The sequence below is a fragment of the Taudactylus pleione genome, unplaced genomic scaffold (assembly GCF_031769625.1).
Source record: "Taudactylus pleione unplaced genomic scaffold, aTauple2 ptg000551l, whole genome shotgun sequence".
Lineage (NCBI taxonomy): Eukaryota > Metazoa > Chordata > Amphibia > Anura > Myobatrachidae > Taudactylus > Taudactylus pleione.
In genome coordinates this window covers 2864200-2879037 of record NW_028284953.1, presented here as the reverse complement: position 1 = coordinate 2879037, position 14838 = coordinate 2864200, and the positions used below count along the sequence as shown (strand labels likewise).

At 35.8% G+C, this 14838-nt stretch overlaps 10 non-coding genes across 10 annotated transcripts; all 10 read right to left on the bottom strand.

Moving 5' to 3' along the window:
- Window positions 1-986: 986 nt before the first annotated feature.
- On the bottom strand, window positions 987-1059 carry TRNAR-ACG (transfer RNA arginine (anticodon ACG)). Its single transcript has one exon. It is a non-coding gene; the product is annotated as a tRNA-Arg (tRNA).
- Window positions 1060-1565: 506 nt separating this feature from the next.
- Window positions 1566-1638, bottom strand: TRNAR-ACG (transfer RNA arginine (anticodon ACG)). Its single transcript has one exon. It is a non-coding gene; the product is annotated as a tRNA-Arg (tRNA).
- A 3403-nt stretch (window positions 1639-5041) lies between these two features.
- On the bottom strand, window positions 5042-5114 carry TRNAR-ACG (transfer RNA arginine (anticodon ACG)). Its single transcript has one exon. It is a non-coding gene; the product is annotated as a tRNA-Arg (tRNA).
- Window positions 5115-5620: 506 nt separating this feature from the next.
- On the bottom strand, window positions 5621-5693 carry TRNAH-AUG (transfer RNA histidin (anticodon AUG)). Its single transcript has one exon. It is a non-coding gene; the product is annotated as a tRNA-His (tRNA).
- Window positions 5694-6122: 429 nt separating this feature from the next.
- On the bottom strand, window positions 6123-6194 carry TRNAH-GUG (transfer RNA histidin (anticodon GUG)). Its single transcript has one exon. It is a non-coding gene; the product is annotated as a tRNA-His (tRNA).
- Window positions 6195-8517: 2323 nt separating this feature from the next.
- Window positions 8518-8590, bottom strand: TRNAR-ACG (transfer RNA arginine (anticodon ACG)). The gene has a single exon. It is a non-coding gene; the product is annotated as a tRNA-Arg (tRNA).
- A 1084-nt stretch (window positions 8591-9674) lies between these two features.
- Window positions 9675-9747, bottom strand: TRNAH-AUG (transfer RNA histidin (anticodon AUG)). Its single transcript has one exon. It is a non-coding gene; the product is annotated as a tRNA-His (tRNA).
- A 3569-nt stretch (window positions 9748-13316) lies between these two features.
- On the bottom strand, window positions 13317-13389 carry TRNAR-ACG (transfer RNA arginine (anticodon ACG)). Its single transcript has one exon. It is a non-coding gene; the product is annotated as a tRNA-Arg (tRNA).
- Window positions 13390-13816: 427 nt separating this feature from the next.
- Window positions 13817-13888, bottom strand: TRNAH-GUG (transfer RNA histidin (anticodon GUG)). Its single transcript has one exon. It is a non-coding gene; the product is annotated as a tRNA-His (tRNA).
- Window positions 13889-14473: 585 nt separating this feature from the next.
- TRNAR-ACG (transfer RNA arginine (anticodon ACG)) lies at window positions 14474-14546 on the bottom strand. The gene has a single exon. It is a non-coding gene; the product is annotated as a tRNA-Arg (tRNA).
- Window positions 14547-14838: the final 292 nt, after the last annotated feature.

Genomic DNA, 14838 nt, shown 5'->3' with positions numbered 1-14838 from the left:
ACTGTACACTATCTGCAGGGATTGATTCCCAAAAATGTATTAGGTACAATAATCCTTGTGACTGCTAAAAGATCTTTCAAAAATGTAATGAACTTACTCAGACAGAGCCCAAACATTCTTCTTTCCTGAATTCCAGAATTTATGTCAAATTCCCAGTCCTTTAGTAAAATAATTCACAATTAAATTATTCAAAGCATGTTAAGATAGCTTTATAATAAGCATTAAACACAAATAGTGCAAGCACCTTCAAAGAATCTGCCTACTTTCTGAAATTTTCTTAAGATTCAGTATTGTGAAAAAATGGATGATTGAGAAACAAAATCAAAATGCCATGACCTGTTTTCGATCCGGGGTTGCTGCGGCCACAACTCAGAGTACTAACCACTATACGATCATGGCAATATAAGCGAGCCAGGTAGTAGTCGAACCTACAATCTTCTGATCCGTAGTCAGATGCGTTATCCATTGCGCCACTGGCCCACGTGCTTTGTAGTAATTGAAGTGTCTTTCCTGTTTTTGAGCCTATTTTCAGAGTATTATGGTGATTGAAGTATATACAGAATCACATTTTGGAAATTGACTGTACACTATCTGCAGGGATTGTTTCCCTAAAATGTTTTAGGTAAAATAATCCTTGTGACTGCTAAAAGATCTTTAAAAAATGTGATGAACTTACTCAGACAGAGCCCAAACATTCTTCTTTACTGAATTCCAGAATTTATGTCAAATTCCCAGTCCTTTAGTACAATAATTCACAATTAAATTATTCAAAGCATGTTAAGAAAGCTTTATAATAAGCATTAAAAACAAATAGTGCAAGCACCTTCAAAGAATCTTCTTACTTTCTGAAATTTTCTTAAGATTCAGTATTGTGAAAAAATGGATGATTGAGAACCAAAATCATAATGCCAAGACCCATTTTCGAACCGTGGTTGCTGCGGCCACAACGCAGAGTACTAACCACTGTACAATCATGGAAATATAAGCGAGCCAGGTAGGAATTGAACCAACAATCTTCTGATCCGTAGTCAGACGCGTTATCCATTGCGCCACCGGCCCAGTTGCCTTGTAGTAATTGAAGTGTCTTTCCTGTTTTTGAGCCTGTTTTCAGAGTTTTATGGTTATTGAAGTATATACAGAATCACATTTTGGAAATTGACTGTACACTATCTGCAGGGATTGTTTCCCAAAAATGTTTTAGGTAAAATAATCCTTGTGACTGCTAAAAGATCTTTCAAAACTGTAATGAACTTACTCAGACAGAGCCCAAACATTCTTCTTTCCTGAATTCCAGAATTTATGTCAAATTCCCAGTCCTTTATTAAAATAATTCACAATTAAATTATTCAAAGCATGTTAAGATAGCTTTATAATAAGCATTAAACACAAATAGTGCAAGCACCTTCAAAGAATCTGCTTACTTTCTGAAATTTTCTTAAGATTCAGTTTTGTGAAAAAATGGATGATTGAGAAACAAAATCAAAATGCCGTGACCTGTTTTCGAACCGGGGTTGCTGCGGCCACAACTCAGAGTACTAACCACTATACGATCAAGTCAATATAAGCGAGCCAGGTAGGAGTCGAACCTACAATCTTCTGATCCGTAGTCAGACGCGTTATCCATTGCGCCACTGGCCCAAGTGATTTGTAGAAATTGAAGTGTCTTTCCTGTTTTTGAGCCTATTTTCAGAGTTTTATGGTTATTGAAGTGTATACAGAATCACATTTTGGAAATTGACTGTACACTATCTGCAGGGATTGTTTCCCAAAAACGTTTTAGGTAAAATAATAATTGTGACTGCTAAAAGATATTTCAAAAATGTGATGAACTCACTCAGAAGGAAGCCCAAACATTCTTCTTTCCTGAATTCTAGAATTTATGTCAAAAATTCCAAGTACTTTAGTACAATAATTCACAATTAAATTATTCAAAGCATGTTAAGATAGCTTTATAATAAGCATTAAACACAAATAGTGCAAGCACCTTCAAAGAATCTGCTTACTTTCTGAAATTTTCTTAAGATTCAGTATTGTGAAAAAATGGATGATTGAGAAACAAAATCAAAATGCCGTGACCCGGATTCGAACCGGGGTTGCTGCGGCCACAACGCACAGTACTAACCACTATACGATCATGGCAATGTAAGCGAGCCAGGTAGGAGTCGAACCTACAAACTTATGATCCATAGTCAGACACGTTATACATTGCGCCACTGGCCCAGGTGCCCTGTAGTAATTAAAGTGTCTTTCCTGTTTTTGAGCCTGTTTTAAAGTTTTATGGTTATTGAAGTATATACAGAATCACATTTTGGAAATTGACTGTACACTATCTGCAGGGATTGATTCCCAAAAACGTTTTAGGTACAATAATCCTTGTGACCGCTAAAAGATCTTTCAAAAATGTAATGAACTTACTCAGACAGAGCACAAACATTCTTCTTTCCTGAATTCCAGAATTTATGTCAAATTCCCAGTCCTTTAGTAAAATAATTCACAATTAAATTATTCAAAGCATGTTAAGATAGCTTTATAATAAGCATTAAACACAAATAGGGCAAGCACCTTCAAAGAATCTGCTTACTTTCTGAAATTTTCTTAAGATTGAGTTTTGTGAAAAAATGGATGATTGAGAAACAAAATCAAAATGCCGTGACCTGTTTTCGAACCGGGGTTGCTACGGCCACAATGCAGAGTACTAACCACTATGTGATCAAGGCAATATAAGCGAGCCAGGTAGGTGTCGAACCTACAATCTTCTGATCCGTAGTCAGATGCGTTATCCATTGCACCACTGGCCCACGTGTTTTGTAGTAATTGAAGTGTCTTTCCTGTTTTTGAGCCTATTTTCAGAGTTTTATGGTTATTGAAGTATATACAGAATCACATTTTGGAAATTGACTGTACACTATCTGCAGGGATTGTTTCCCAAAAACGATTTAGGTAAAATAATAATTGTGACTGCTAAAAGATATTTCAAAAATGTGATGAACTTACTCAGAAGGAAGCCCAAACATTCTTCTTTCCTGAATTCTAGAATTTATGTCAAATTCCCAGTACTTTAGTACAATAATTCACAATTAAATTATTCAAAGCATGTTAAGATAGCTTTATAATAAGCATTAAACACAAATAGTGCAAGCACCTTCAAAGAATCTGCTTACTTTCTGAAATTTTCTTAAGATTCAGTATTGTGAAAAAATGGATGATTGAGAAACAAAATCAAAATGCCGTGACCCGGATTCGAACCGGGGTTGCTGCGGCCACAACGCAGAGTACTAACCACTAAATGATCACGGCAATTTAAGTGAGCCAGGTAGGAGTAGAACCTACAATCTACAGATCCATAGTCAGACACATTATCCAATGCCCACTGTCCCGGGTGTCTTGTAGTAATTGAAGTGTCTTTCCTGTTTTTGAGCCTGTTTTCAGAATTTTATGGTTATTGAAGTATATACAGAATCACATTTTGGAAATTGACTGTACATTATCTGCAGGGATTGTTTCCCAAAAACGTTTTAGGTAAAATAATCCTTGTGACTGCTAAAAGATCTTTAAAAAATGTGATGAACTTACTCTGACAGAGCCCAAACATTCTTCTTTTCTGAATTCTAGAATTTATGTCAAATTCCAAGTACTTTAGTACAATAATTCACAATTAAATTATTCAAAGCATGTTAAGATAGCTTTATAATAAGCATTAAACACAAATAGTGCAAGCACCTTCAAAGAATCTGCTTACTTTCTGAAATTTTCTTAAGATTCAGTATTGTGAAAAAATGGATGATTGAGAAACAAAATCAAAATGCCGTGACCCGGATTCGAACCAGGGTTGCTGCGGCAACAATGCAGAGTACTAACCACTATACGATCACGGCAATTTAAGCGAGCCAGGTAGGAGTCGAACCTACAAACTTATGATGCATAATCAGACACGTTATCCATTGCACCACTGGCCCACGTGTTTTGTAGCAATTGAAGTGTCTTTCCTGTTTTTGAGCCTTTTTTCAGAGTTTTATGGTTATTGAAGTATATACAGAATCACATTTTGGAAATTGACTGTACACTATCTGCAGGGATTGTTTCCCAAAAACGTTTTAGGTAAAATAATCCTTGTGACTGCTAAAAGATCTTTAAAAAATGTGATGAACTTACTCTGACAGAGCCCAAACATTCTTCTTTCCTGAATTCTAGAATTTATGTCAAATTCCCAGTACTTTAGTACAATAATTCACAATTAAATTATTCAAAGCATGTTAAGATAGCTTTATAATAAGCATTAAACACAAATAGTGCAAGCACCTTCAAAGAATCTGCTTACTTTCTGAAATTTTCTTAAAATTCAGTATTGTGAAAAAATGGATGGTTGAGAAACAAAATCAAAATGCCGTGACCTGTTTTCGAACCAGGGTTTCTGCGGCCACAATGCAGAGTACTAACCACTATACGATCATGGCAATATAAGCGAGCCAGGTAGTAGTCGAACCTACAATCTTCTGATCCGTAGTCAGATGCGTTATCCATTGCGCCACTGGCCCACGTGCTTTGTAGTAATTGAAGTGTCTTTCCTGTTTTTGAGCCTATTTTCAGAGTATTATGGTGATTGAAGTATATACAGAATCACATTTTGGAAATTGACTGTACACTATCTGCAGGGATTGTTTCCCTAAAATGTTTTAGGTAAAATAATCCTTGTGACTGCTAAAAGATCTTTAAAAAATGTGATGAACTTACTCAGACAGAGCCCAAACATTCTTCTTTACTGAATTCCAGAATTTATGTCAAATTCCCAGTCCTTTAGTACAATAATTCACAATTAAATTATTCAAAGCATGTTAAGAAAGCTTTATAATAAGCATTAAAAACAAATAGTGCAAGCACCTTCAAAGAATCTTCTTACTTTCTGAAATTTTCTTAAGATTCAGTATTGTGAAAAAATGGATGATTGAGAACCAAAATCATAATGCCAAGACCCATTTTCGAACCGTGGTTGCTGCGGCCACAACGCAGAGTACTAACCACTGTACAATCATGGAAATATAAGCGAGCCAGGTAGGAATTGAACCAACAATCTTCTGATCCGTAGTCAGACGCGTTATCCATTGCGCCACCGGCCCAGTTGCCTTGTAGTAATTGAAGTGTCTTTCCTGTTTTTGAGCCTGTTTTCAGAGTTTTATGGTTATTGAAGTATATACAGAATCACATTTTGGAAATTGACTGTACACTATCTGCAGGGATTGTTTCCCAAAAATGTTTTAGGTAAAATAATCCTTGTGACTGCTAAAAGATCTTTCAAAACTGTAATGAACTTACTCAGACAGAGCCCAAACATTCTTCTTTCCTGAATTCCAGAATTTATGTCAAATTCCCAGTCCTTTATTAAAATAATTCACAATTAAATTATTCAAAGCATGTTAAGATAGCTTTATAATAAGCATTAAACACAAATAGTGCAAGCACCTTCAAAGAATCTGCTTACTTTCTGAAATTTTCTTAAGATTCAGTTTTGTGAAAAAATGGATGATTGAGAAACAAAATCAAAATGCCGTGACCTGTTTTCGAACCGGGGTTGCTGCGGCCACAACTCAGAGTACTAACCACTATACGATCAAGTCAATATAAGCGAGCCAGGTAGGAGTCGAACCTACAATCTTCTGATCCATAGTCAGACGCGTTATCCATTGCGCCACTGGCCCAAGTGATTTGTAGAAATTGAAGTGTCTTTCCTGTTTTTGAGCCTATTTTCAGAGTTTTATGGTTATTGAAGTGTATACAGAATCACATTTTGGAAATTGACTGTACACTATCTGCAGGGATTGTTTCCCAAAAACGTTTTAGGTAAAATAATAATTGTGACTGCTAAAAGATATTTCAAAAATGTGATGAACTCACTCAGAAGGAAGCCCAAACATTCTTCTTTCCTGAATTCTAGAATTTATGTCAAAAATTCCAAGTACTTTAGTACAATAATTCACAATTAAATTATTCAAAGCATGTTAAGATAGCTTTATAATAAGCATTAAACACAAATAGTGCAAGCACCTTCAAAGAATCTGCTTACTTTCTGAAATTTTCTTAAGATTCAGTATTGTGAAAAAATGGATGATTGAGAAACAAAATCAAAATGCCGTGACCCGGATTCGAACCGGGGTTGCTGCGGCCACAACGCAGAGTACTAACCACTATACGATCATGGCAATGTAAGCGAGCCAGGTAGGAGTCGAACCTACAAACTTATGATCCATAGTCAGACACGTTATACATTGCGCCACTGGCCCAGGTGCCCTGTAGTAATTAAAGTGTCTTTCCTGTTTTTGAGCCTGTTTTAAAGTTTTATGGTTATTGAAGTATATACAGAATCACATTTTGGAAATTGACTGTACACTATCTGCAGGGATTGATTCCCAAAAACGTTTTAGGTACAATAATCCTTGTGACCGCTAAAAGATCTTTCAAAAATGTAATGAACTTACTCAGACAGAGCACAAACATTCTTCTTTCCTGAATTCCAGAATTTATGTCAAATTCCCAGTCCTTTAGTAAAATAATTCACAATTAAATTATTCAAAGCATGTTAAGATAGCTTTATAATAAGCATTAAACACAAATAGGGCAAGCACCTTCAAAGAATCTGCTTACTTTCTGAAATTTTCTTAAGATTGAGTTTTGTGAAAAAATGGATGATTGAGAAACAAAATCAAAATGCCGTGACCTGTTTTCGAACCGGGGTTGCTACGGCCACAATGCAGAGTACTAACCACTATGTGATCAAGGCAATATAAGCGAGCCAGGTAGGTGTCGAACCTACAATCTTCTGATCCGTAGTCAGATGCGTTATCCATTGCACCACTGGCCCACGTGTTTTGTAGTAATTGAAGTGTCTTTCCTGTTTTTGAGCCTATTTTCAGAGTTTTATGGTTATTGAAGTATATACAGAATCACATTTTGGAAATTGACTGTACACTATCTGCAGGGATTGTTTCCCAAAAACGATTTAGGTAAAATAATAATTGTGACTGCTAAAAGATATTTCAAAAATGTGATGAACTTACTCAGAAGGAAGCCCAAACATTCTTCTTTCCTGAATTCTAGAATTTATGTCAAATTCCCAGTACTTTAGTACAATAATTCACAATTAAATTATTCAAAGCATGTTAAGATAGCTTTATAATAAGCATTAAACACAAATAGTGCAAGCACCTTCAAAGAATCTGCTTACTTTCTGAAATTTTCTTAAGATTCAGTATTGTGAAAAAATGGATGATTGAGAAACAAAATCAAAATGCCGTGACCCGGATTCGAACCGGGGTTGCTGCGGCCACAACGCAGAGTACTAACCACTAAATGATCACGGCAATTTAAGTGAGCCAGGTAGGAGTAGAACCTACAATCTACAGATCCATAGTCAGACACATTATCCAATGCCCACTGTCCCGGGTGTCTTGTAGTAATTGAAGTGTCTTTCCTGTTTTTGAGCCTGTTTTCAGAATTTTATGGTTATTGAAGTATATACAGAATCACATTTTGGAAATTGACTGTACACTATCTGCAGGGATTGTTTCCCAAAAACGTTTTAGGTAAAATAATCCTTGTGACTGCTAAAAGATCTTTAAAAAATGTGATGAACTTACTCTGACAGAGCCCAAACATTCTTCTTTTCTGAATTCTAGAATTTATGTCAAATTCCAAGTACTTTAGTACAATAATTCACAATTAAATTATTCAAAGCATGTTAAGATAGCTTTATAATAAGCATTAAACACAAATAGTGCAAGCACCTTCAAAGAATCTGCTTACTTTCTGAAATTTTCTTAAGATTCAGTATTGTGAAAAAATGGATGATTGAGAAACAAAATCAAAATGCCGTGACCCGGATTCGAACCAGGGTTGCTGCGGCAACAATGCAGAGTACTAACCACTATACGATCACGGCAATTTAAGCGAGCCAGGTAGGAGTCGAACCTACAAACTTATGATGCATAATCAGACACGTTATCCATTGCACCACTGGCCCACGTGTTTTGTAGCAATTGAAGTGTCTTTCCTGTTTTTGAGCCTTTTTTCAGAGTTTTATGGTTATTGAAGTATATACAGAATCACATTTTGGAAATTGACTGTACACTATCTGCAGGGATTGTTTCCCAAAAACGTTTTAGGTAAAATAATCCTTGTGACTGCTAAAAGATCTTTAAAAAATGTGATGAACTTACTCTGACAGAGCCCAAACATTCTTCTTTCCTGAATTCTAGAATTTATGTCAAATTCCCAGTACTTTAGTACAATAATTCACAATTAAATTATTCAAAGCATGTTAAGATAGCTTTATAATAAGCATTAAACACAAATAGTGCAAGCACCTTCAAAGAATCTGCTTACTTTCTGAAATTTTCTTAAAATTCAGTATTGTGAAAAAATGGATGGTTGAGAAACAAAATCAAAATGCCGTGACCTGTTTTCGAACCGGGGTTTCTGCGGCCACAATGCAGAGTACTAACCACTATGCGATCAAGGCAATATAAGCGAGCCAGGTAGGAGTCGAACCTACAATCTTCTGATCCGTAGTCAGAAGCGTTATCCATTGCGCCACTGGTCCACGTGTTTTGTAGTAATTGAAGTGTCTTTCCTGTTTTTGAGACTTTTTTCAGAGTTTTATGGTTATTGAAGTATATACAGAATCACATTTTGGTAATTGACTGTACACTATCTGCAGGGATTGTTTCCCAAAAACGTTTTAGGTAAAATAATCCTTGTGACTGCTAAAAGATCTTTAAAAAATGTGATGAACTTACTCAGACAGAGCCCAAACATTCTTCTTTCCTGAATTCCAGAATTTATGTCAAATTCCTAGTCCTTTAGTAAAATAATTCACAATTAAATTATTCAAAGCATGTTAAGATAGCTTTATAATAAGCATTAAACATAAATAGTGCAAGCACCTTCAAAGAATCTGCTTACTTTCTGAAATTTTCTTAAGATTCAGTATTGTGAAAAAATGGATGATTGAGAAACAAAATCAAAATGCCGTGACCCGGATTCGAACCGGGGTTGCTGCGGCCACAACGCAGGGTACTAACCACTATATGATCACGGCAATTTAAGTGAGCCAGGTAGGAGTAGAACCTACAATCTACAGATCCATAGTCAGACACGTTATCCATTGCCCACTGTCCCGGGTGTCTTGTAGTAATTGAAGTGTCTTTCCTGTTTTTGAGCCTGTTTTCAGAATTTTATGGTTATTGAAGTATATACAGAATCACATTTTGGAAATTGACTGTACACTATCTGCAGGGATTGTTTCCCAAAAACGTTTTAGGTAAAATAATCCTTGTGACTGCTAAAAGATCTTTAAAAAATGTGATGAACTTACTCTGACAGAGCACAAACATTCTTCTTTTCTGAATTCTAGAATTTATGTCAAATTCCAAGTACTTTAGTACAATAATTCACAATTAAATTATTCAAAGCATGTTAAGATAGCTTTATAATAAGCATTAAACACAAATAGTGCAAGCACCTTCAAAGAATCTGCTTACTTTCTGAAATTTTCTTAAGATTCAGTATTGTGAAAAAATGGATGATTGAGAAACAAAATCAAAATGCCTTGACCTGTTTTCGAACCGGGGTTGCTGCGGCCACAACACAGAGTACTAACCACTATACGATCACGGCAATATAAGCGAGCCAGGTAGGAGTCGAACCTACAATCTTCTGATCCATAGTCAGACGCTTTATCCATTGCGCCACTGGCCCACGTGTTTTGTAGTAATTGAAGTGTCTTTCCTGTTTTTGAGCCTATTTTCAGAGTTTTATGGTTATTGAAGTATATACAGAATCACATTTTGGAAATTGACTGTAGACTATCTGCAGGGATTGTTTCCCAAAAACGTTTTAGGTAAAATAATAATTGTGACTGCTAAAAGATATTTCAAAAATGTGATGAACTTACTCAGAAGGAAGCCCAAACATTCTTATTTCCTGAATTCTAGAATTTATGTCAAATTCACAGTACTTAAGTACAATAATTCACAATTAAATTATTCAAAGCATGTTAAGATAGCTTTATAATAAGCATTAAACACAAATAGTGCAAGCACCTTCAAAGAATCTGCTTACTTTCTGAAATTTTCTTAAGATTCAGTATTGTGAAAAAATGGATGATTGAGAAACAAAATCAAAATGCTGTGACCCGGATTCGAACCGGGGTTGATACGGCCACAGCGCAGAGTACTAACCACTATACGATCACGGCAATTTAAGCAAGCCAGGTAGGAGTCGAACCTACAATCTTCTGATCCGTAGTCAGACGCATTATCCATTTCGCCACTGGCCCACGTGTTTTGTAGTAATTGAAGTGTCTTTCCTGTTTTTGAGCCTTTTTTCAGAGTTTTATGGTTATTGAAGTATATACAGAATCACATTTTGGAAATTGACTGTACACTATCTGCAGGGATTGTTTCCCAAAAACGTTTTAGGTACAATAATCCTTGTGGCTGCTAAAAGATCTTTCAAAAATGTAATGAACTTACTCAGACAGAGCCCAAACATTCTTCTTTCCTGAATTCCAGAATTTATGTCAAATTCCCAGTCCTTTAGTACAATAATTCACAATTAAATTATTCAAAGCATGTTAAGATAGCTTTATAATAAGCATTAAACACAAATAGTGCAAGCACCTTCAAAGAATCTGCTTACTTTCTGAAATTTTCTTAAGATTCAGTATTGTGAAAAAATGGATGATTGAGAAACAAAATCAAAATGCCGTGACCCGGATTCGAACCGGGGTTGCTGCGGCCACAACGCAGAGAACTAACCACTATACGATCATGGCAATTTAAGCGAGCCAGGTAGGAGTCGAACCTACAATTTACAGATCCATAGTCAGACACGTTATCCATTGCCCACTGTCCCCGGTGTCTTGTAGTAATTGAAGTGTCTTTCCTGTTTTTGAGCCTGTTTTCAGAATTTTATGGTTATTGAAGTATATACAGAATCACATTTTGGAAATTGACTCTACACTATCTGCAGGGATTGTTTCCCAAAAACGTTTTAGGTAAAATAATCCTTGTGACTGCTAAAAGATCTTTAAAAAATGTGATGAACTTACTCAGACAGAGCCCAAACATTCTTCTTTCCTGAATTCCAGAATTAATGTCAAATTCCCAGTCCTTTAGTACAATAATTCACAATTAAATTATTCAAAGCATGTTAAGATAGCTTTATAATAAGCATTAAACACAAATAGTGCAAGCACCTTCAAAGAATCTGCTTACTTTCTGAAATTTTCTTAAGATTCAGTATTGTGAAAAAATGGATGATTGTGAAACAAAATCAAAATGCTGTGACCCGTTTTCGAACCTGGGTTGCTGCAGCCACAACGCAGAGTACTAACCACTATACGATCACGGCAATTTAAGCGAGCCTGGTAGGAGGTGAATCTACAATCATCAGATCCATAGTCAGACACGTTATCCTTTGCCCACTGTCCCAGGTGTCTTGTAGTAATTGAAGTGTCTTTCCTGTTTCTGAGCCAGTTTTCAGAGTTTTATGGTTATTGAAGTATATATAGAATCACATTTTGGAAATTGACTGTACACTATCTGCAGGGATTGTTTCCCAAAAACGTTTTAGGTACAATAATCCTTGTGACTCCTAAAAGATCTTTCAAAAATTTAATGAACTTACTCAGACAGAGCCCAATCATTCTTCTTTCCTGAATTCCAGAATTTATGTCAAATTCCTAGTCCTTTAGTAAAATAATTCACAATTAAATTATTCAAAGCATGTTAAGATAGCTTTATATTAAGCATTAAACACAAATAGTGCAAGCACCTTCAAAGAATCTGCTTACTTTCTGAAATTTTCTTAAGATTCAGTATTGTGAAAAAATGCATGATTGTGAAACAAAATTAAAATGCTGTGACCTGTTTTCGAACCGGGGTTGCTGCGGCCACAACGCAGAGTACTAACCACTATACGATCATGGAAATATAAGCGAGCCAGGTAGAAGTTGAACCTACAAACTTATGATCCATAGTCAGACATATTATCCATTGCGCCACTGGCCCAGGTGCCCTGTAATAATTGAAGTGTCGTTCCTGTTTTTGAGCCTGTTTTAGAGTTTTATGGTTATTGAAGTATATACAGAATCACATTTTGGAAATTGATTGTACACTATCTGCAGTGATTGTTTCCCAAAAACGTTTTAGGTACAATAATCCTTGTGAATGCTAAAAGATCTTTCAAAAATGTAATGAACTTACTCAGACAGAGCCCATACATTCTTCTTTCCTGAATTCCAGAATTTAAGTCAAATTCCCAGTCCTTTAGTACAATAATTCACAATTAAATTATTCAAAGCATGTTAAGATAGCTTAATAATAAGCATTAAACACAAATAGTGCAAGCACCTTCAAAGAATCTGCTTATTTTCTGAAATTTTCTCAAGATTCAGTATTGTGAAAAAATGGATGATAGAGAAACAAAATCAAAATGCGGCGACCCGGATTCAAACCGGGGTTACTGCGGCCACAACGCAGAGTACTAACCTCTATACAATCATGACAATTTAAGTGAACTAGGTAGGAGTCTAACCTACAATTTTCTGATCCGTAGTCAGACGCGTTATCCATTGCGCCACTGGCCCAGGTGCCCTGTAGTAATTGAAGTGACCCACTTTTGAACCGTGGTTGCTGCGGCCACAATGCAGAGTACTAACCACTGTATAATCATGGAAATATAAGCGAGCCAGGTAAGAATTGAACCAACAATCTTCTGATCCGTAGTCAGACGCGTTATCCATTGCGCCACCGGCCCAGTTGTCTTGGAGTAATTGAAGTGTCTTTCCTGTTTTTGAGCCTGTTTTCAGAGTTTTATGGTTATTGAAGTATATACAGAATCACATTTTGGAAATTGACTGTACACTCTCTGCAGGGATTGTTTCCCAAAAATGTTTTAGGTACAATAATCCTTGTGACTGCTAAAAGATCTTTCAAAAATGTAATGAACTTACTCAGACAGAGCCCAAACATTCTTCTTTCCTGAATTCCAGAATTTATGTCAAATTCCCAGTCCTTTATTAAAATAATTCACAATTAAATTATTCAAAGCATGTTAAGATAGCTTTATAATAAGCATTAAACACAAATAGTGCAAGCACCTTCAAAGAATCTGCTTACTTTCTGAAATTTTCTTAAGATTCAGTATTGTGAAAAAATGGATGATTGAGAAACAAAATCAAAATGCCGTGACCTGTTTTCAAACCGGGGTTGCTGCAGCCACAACACAGAGTACTAACCGCTATACGATCAAGGAAATATAAGCGAGCCAGGTAGGAGTCGAACCTACAATCTTCTGATCCGTAGTCAGATGCGTTACCCATTGCGCCACTGGCCCACATGTTTTGTAGTAATTGAAGTGTCTTTCCTGTTTTTGAGCCTATTTTCAGAGTTTTATGGTTATTGAAGTGTATACAGAATCACATTTTGGAAATTGACTGTAAACTATCTGCAGGGATTGTTTCCCAAAAACGTTTTAGGTAAAATAATAATTGTGACTGCTAAATGATATTTCAAAAATGTGATGAACTTACTCAGAAGGAAGCCCAAACATTCTTCTTTCCTGAATTCTAGAATTTATGTCAAATTCCCAGTACTTTAGTACAATAATTCACAATTAAATTATTCAAAGCATGTTAAGATAGCTTTATAATAAGCATTAAACACAAATAGTGTAAGCACCTTCAAAGAATCTGCTTACTTTCTGAAATTTTCTTAAGATTCAGTATTGTGAAAAAATGGATGATTGAGAAACAAAATCAAAATGCCGTGACCCGGATTCGAACCGGGGTTGCTGCGGCCACAACGCAGAGTACTAACCACTATACGATCACGGCAATTTAAGCAAGCCAGGTAAGAGTCGAACCTACAATCTACAGATCCATAGTCACACACGTTATCCATTGCCCACTGTCCCGGGTGTCTTGTAGTAATTGAAGTGTCTTTCCAGTTTTTGAGCCAGTTTTGGAGTTTTATGGTTATTGTAGTATATACAGAATCACATTTTGGAAATTGAATGTACACTATCTGCAGGGATTGTTTCCCAAAAATGTTTTAGGTACAATAATCCTTGTGACTGCTAAAAGATCTTTCAAAACTGTAATGAACTTACTCAGACAGAGCCCAAACATTCTTCTTTCCTGAATTCCAGAATTTATGTCAAATTCCCAGTCCTTTATTAAAATAATTCACAATTAAATTATTCAAAGCATGTTAAGATAGCTTTATAATAAGCATTAAACACAAATAGTGCAAGCACCTTCAAAGAATCTGCTTACTTTCTGAAATTTTCTTAAGATTCAGTATTGTGAAAAAATGGATGATTGAGAAACAAAATCAAAATGCCATGACCTGTTTTCGAACCGGGATTGCTGCGGCCACAACTCAGAGTACTAACTACTATACGATCAAGGCAATATAAGCGAGCCAGGTAGGAGTCGAACCTACAATCTTCTGATCCGTAGTCAGACGCGTTATCCATTGCGCCACTGGCCCAAGTGATTTGTAGAAATTGAAGTGTCTTTCCTGTTTTTGAGCCTATTTTCAGAGTTTTATGGTTATTGAAGTGTATACAGAATCACATTTTGGAAATTGACTGTACACTATCTGCAGGGATTGTTTCCCAAAAACGTTTTAGGTAAAATAATAATTGTGACTGCTAAAAGATATTTCAAAAATGTGATGAACTTACTCAGACAGAGCCCAAACATTCTTCTTTCCTGAATTCCAGAACTTATGTCAAATTCCCAGTCCTTTAGTAAAATAATTCACAATTAAATTATTCAAA